This window comes from Bombus vancouverensis, chromosome 2 (genome assembly GCF_051014615.1).
Source record: "Bombus vancouverensis nearcticus chromosome 2, iyBomVanc1_principal, whole genome shotgun sequence".
Classification (NCBI taxonomy): domain Eukaryota; kingdom Metazoa; phylum Arthropoda; class Insecta; order Hymenoptera; family Apidae; genus Bombus; species Bombus vancouverensis.
This window is the reverse complement of record NC_134912.1, coordinates 19,565,493-19,571,492: the sequence shown is the minus strand read 5'-3', so window position 1 is coordinate 19,571,492 and position 6,000 is coordinate 19,565,493.

The following is a 6,000-nucleotide window of genomic DNA, read 5'->3' as shown; positions in this document are numbered from 1 at the left end:
CATATTGATAATAAACATATATTTGGCTTATTTCTAGTAGTTCAAGCGTTGCATAGCATAATGTAAGATTTTTTAGAAAACGACACATTGCGTTGTTTTAATTCGCATTCTCACGGAATAGAATTAGCTAATTTCGTGTGTCTTAAATTTCCACACACCAATTCAGAAAACGCGGTTCACAACGTCAGAGGATAACAACTTACCGTTATATTTCATGCAAGAACAGACAATCAGACTAAAAATTACTCAGTTGACATGAACACATATCAGCAAACAACTATTAAACAATAGTTCGAGAAGAAAGATAAAGCAAAGAAAAAACTTACTATGGTTTGGTATGATGATATCCTATTACGGTTCAGTTTCTTTTCTAACCGGGAAATCAGCCGTGTATTTTAGCAGTGAAACAGGGCACTGTTACCACGGTAACAATTATTCGTAATGCGCGCCTACGAGGCTCGCGTCAGAAGGATTTTTTAAAATTGTGCAAGTTAGGAGCAAAGCTGCGACGACGAGAAAAAAGAGCAGGAAACCAAGGCGTTTTCACGCTCGTTCGCAGGAGGGTCCCTACGTGTAACTGCCTCTATACGCGACTGCTGCGACATGAAACTCGAATACCTTCTAAATATTCAGAAGACGCCGCTTCTGGAATGTTGCTCTCGTTATCAGTGACAGTTGCGCGATATAAATAAATAGGTATGGGAATGATGTAACGCGTCAGCAAAGGCGCCCGAAAAATGTCAGATGATATTGTTTCTTTCATAAACAGAACGCGTTTCCGGAGCGTTTTTGGCTATTTACATTCATTTAATATATTCATTATCCGCGAAATACAATCAGGCAACATTGCAGTTGTATCTTTTTTTTTTCATCAGAAATGTCTTTACTTTCAGATTATGGATTTTTATACGTGTATGAAAAATTTAAAAGTGCAAACATACATACAATGTAAACAGTACAGTAAAAACACACGTCGGTAGTATAAAACGGATCATCGCTTTAAGAGGACGCAATAAATATAGAACAAAGCATTATGGAACAGAATTTATTTATTAAAATATACATTGTCATGTCTTGCAGTCCGCACGAGCCGTAACGCGAGCCGCGATAGGAATACGTCATGATTCGCGAATTGCGCGAGTCACTACTGTCGGGAAGTGGAATTAAAAACACAAAGTTTAAAGGAAATAAGAGATGTGACACGTGCAATTGCTTTAATATTGCAATAAATTTATAAACAAATGCACATTATTATCGAACAAGATTACAATCTAATTAAGAATATCGAAATCATAACATCGTATTGCTAGATAATGACGAGTGATTGAAGTTTTTTTAATTCGCAGATAATTTCACTTTTAAACGCAATCTGTAGGATCACTTGATGTTTACTTGTGTTTCAAACTTTTCGTCATAGAAAATTACAAGGAAAATACTGAAAACATAGATCAAAAATTCTATTGAAACTAAGAAGATATGAACTTAGTTGACAATAGTATAAATACTATAAATATTCCTACAAAGTTAATTATAATTAGACTGTTTCTTTAAATAAATGCAATACGCCTGACATATCATTTTTATAAAACAATACTGTAACTCGCAAGCAAGTAACGGGTGTTTTACTAAGTTCGATAATCATAATCTAATGATATAATGGACGAAGTCTTAACAACTAGGAAGCTTGTCACGGATTTCAGTAAAATTAAGTTTGAAGGAGCAATACTATATTGAAACATATAATATAAAGATATTTAAATACATAATGCTTAAAATATTTATTTATATTGAATAAGATCTATATTTATGGAACAATTGATAATTTTTTTTATTTCTTCATGTTCAACTGTATCGCGACGCCACTACTCAGCCGATTCCATATTTCGGTTAAGATAACAGGAATGGTTTGAATGATTGTAACACTGAATTAATAGTTTAAATATATTCTTTATTTCCAACAACTTTCGAGACTTGAGTGTCTGCGTGTAGTTCTGCGAGACGCAAGTTCAGGTTTCGTCGATTCGATGAGTTAGTAGCACCTTAAGGTGTGTTCTATCGGAGATGATCGCTGACGGTGAGATCTATAAGCAAAACTAGTGATGGATGCTGTCCGCCCACCACCAATGGTCGCTCGTGGATAGAAGTCCTCCTCGAACATCCCACATGAGAAAACTCGCTTTTCCCATGGTTTACCGCAATCAACAATAATCCCAAGGAGCGTTTCGACTTGAACGATGCATTGTATAAAGTAATGGCCTCGATAGTAAGCAAAAATCTAAATGTGATGACGGCAATTAACGGTATCTTAAGATTATGGCGGGTTCGTACAAGTATGTTTGAACAGCTGTTGACCATCTTATAGCATTGTTATACATGTTCCTAATAATAAAATATCACTACTACGAAATCGCAACGATGTCACAACTCATCTGCATCGATTCTCAGCATAGGGAAAATCTCGCTTGATGGCATCACCATCGTAATTCGTTTAGGATTTCGCTTCAAAATCATCATTCTAGAAGCGTTGTACTGCGGAGCGATTTATTAGTCGTAAACCATCCCATGGCTGGTTGAGCCGCAATTAACGAATTCGTGCAGGATATCGCTAGAAGGGCGCATCTCACGAGTCGTTTTCCGCTTTTACATGGGCAATTTTATAGTCAACGTCAACGTCGCAATGATGAAATAGAAGAAACCGAACGCATATGATAACCCACCATCATGGTTTTGATAAACGGATTTAAGTGGAATACTATTAATTGATAAGTATCCAATCGAAGGTAAGCTTAATTACACCGATGTAGATGTATCGCATGGGCTACGGCAGCAATTGTGGGAAAACTTGAAATTCTGGCAAAAGGAGATCCAGCGCTGAGGAATTAAATAGCATTAGCGCTAAACATCTAAAAAATATTTTACACAGGTTTGAAAGTTATTCAGAAGGAAACGTGGCCTCCCGACAAATAATAACCGCCATTATATACTGTCTGTATATTTTCAACACTATTATAAAACGTTTCGAGTACAAGAAAAGTGTGCAACAAGATAAATGACAATGATCCCTCTATAACACGTAAGAGAAGATGAGATTCACCCTCTACGTAGGAGAGGTCCAAATTCCGACAAATCCAGAGCGTCGCCCCAGCTCGAGATATGACTAGGAAAATCAGCATAGCCAAACACTGACAGATCTTACAACGTACGAACGATCGGTTCCGAGAAGGGATTCGTGTCAAGGTGGAGCGAGTCGAGACGCTTACTAACATTTCGGTCCGCATAGAAGGATGGTCCAATATAACCGAAACACTCAATTGGGAGATGATGGCGCAGCCCAAGGCACACTGGCCGAAGGTGAAAAGTATGAGACCAGGCATGTTCGTCGCCGTACTAGCAAATTTTCAAAGTGCTAGCTTTTGGGACAGAGCTGTTTTTTTGCAACAAACCGCGACGAGTTCCACCGTTTCTTTAATCGACTAGGGGATAGAAACCCCACTAAAGCCTCAGTTTGATTCGGTTGTTCCCACGGAAGTTGGCGAGGATAGTACCATGGGCTAGGAAGATCCGTCTGCCAGGCTTGCGTGACCATGTGGCCCAAGCGCTGAGACACCGTGCTGGCCCAACTTACTATGTTGAGACGGCAGGATGCCTGGTGAACATCGACCCTTCCCTTCGATCGTCCACGACAAACTTGTCTACGTCATTTGACTGCGATGCAGAACTATCCTAAATTGACCAAAGAGACACCGGAAACCTTAGCGAATTTAATCGACACTATCAAACACCATCTCTGCGCATTGAAGAACTTAGGTGACTTTGTCACGTCAAACACCATTATACTCGAATTATTCCTGTCCTAATTAAACCCAGACACCATTCAACAACGGGAGCTCAACTTGGGAAATCGATAAGGGCCAACCAACCGAACACGTTTGACAGACGGATTGACGTTGTGAGGAGCACTCCTGAAACAACGTCCAACGCACCAGAGAAGGACGATAACATCGTCGCGGTCCCGTTTAACGAAAAGCCTCCTTCGCTTGGGTCGTCTAAAACAATTGCGATGAAACGACTCGCCTCTCTCCACCACCGATTCCAATCAGACAAGCAACTTGAAACCGAGTATCGGGCGATCATTCAAGAACACTTGCAATAGGGACACATGACCAGGATCACATCAGACGACTCCTCAGATAACGGATATTACCTGCCACATCATGGCGTAATCAAAGAATTACCAGAAGAAGAGCCAAACTACAAAACTCCGGGTCACGTTTGACGGATCTGCACCAAGCACCACCGGAGTATCTTTAACCGACACATCATACATGACCGAAGATGCAGGAGGATTTATTCGACAGTCTTCTGAGATACCGCTCTTACCAAAACCGTATTTATTTATGATGTTGAGAAGGTGTACCGACAGTTCCTCGTACGTTCAGAAGACCGGAAGTGTCAATAAATCTTGTTGCGCAATTCTAACTGGGAGGTCAGAACATATCTACTCAACGCAGTGACGTTCGGGTTGTCAGCTACCAGCTGCTTCAAACAATTGGCCGATGACGAGGGATACCAATTCCAGCGAGCCTCGTCGGTTCTGCAGCGAGATTTTTACGTAGATGGCGCCCTCATCGGAGCTGCTACGAAGAGCGAAGCACTGTTGCTCAGAGCGGAATTCACCGAATTTCTTCAACTAGCCGTTTTGAAAATATGAAAATGGGCGTCCAAAGACCAGGAATTGCTACAAGGACTATCCGAACAAGACACAAACCAGAAACTACAGTTGGGTGAATCTCAAACATTAAAATCTCTTGGTATTTTTTGGAATTCTCCGACGATTCAATCCTCTATTCGATCGATGCCAGACTCAGTACCTCCCGAGTTATCCACTGAGATTGCTCACGCCTGTAATCGTTCGAGCCAAGATGCTCCTTCAACGAGTTTGGGTATTAAGGGTTGATTGGGACGAGTCCCTTCCAGCAGACTTACACGCTGAGTGGAACTGGTACCATGCACAGCTGCCATTATTAAATAATATAAGATTGCCGCGTAAGACCGTCATCGAATCCGTAACATAGATTGAGCTACACGAGAAAGGCATATCGGGCCTGCGTCTACCACCGAATCACTAATCCTGGCAACCACGCCTGGACGCAACTCCTCACTACGCGATGAAACGTAGCGCTGCTCAAATCTCTGACCATTCCACGACTCGAGTTAAGCGGAGCACTTCTTCTCACAACCTTATTCTCTTCGATACAGAAGACCCTAACGATAAAGAACTCTCGGATCTGATTGGACTGGTTCCACCATCGTCCTCCAGTGGATCAAGTCCTCGCCTCAAACGTTAAAAACCTTTGTTACCAACCGCGTGGTCGAGATACGAACGAAGACCGACATCGCCGATCATGTTGTCATGTACCTACCACCGATAACCTCACGGAATTTATCTCTCGAGGCATGACTCCCAATGAGTTCCCGCGCCCATTCATCTGGAAAAACGGGTTCAGAGTGGCTACAACAAAACGAAGAACGTTGACCGACCAGGAGCCCAACAACGTTGGTCCAAGTCCCTGAACGGGAAAGGCCGACCTGTCTGTCCTCGAAATCCATCGACCATAGTGTACTTCAAAGGTATTGGACCAAGCTAATGAGAATCGTCGCTCCTTGTCTTCGGTGGAGACACAAACAAATCCGAGCGGCACATCTAATCGTAGACGACTTAACCTTCGCACACAATCAACTAGTACGACTACAGACCATTCATTTTGAAATACGGATACAATGGCGCTTTAATCCGCCTTATTCACCACACTTTGGAGGCTTATGGGAAGCCGCGGTAAAGTCATTTTAACGCCATCTCACACGCGTCGTCGGCAAGGAGCTATTAACTTTCGAACACCTCAACACCCTTATCATTGAAATCGAAGCCATTTTGAACTCCTGCCCGCTGACTCCAATATCCTCAGATCCAAATGATCTCCCTGTCCTCACTCCCGGCCA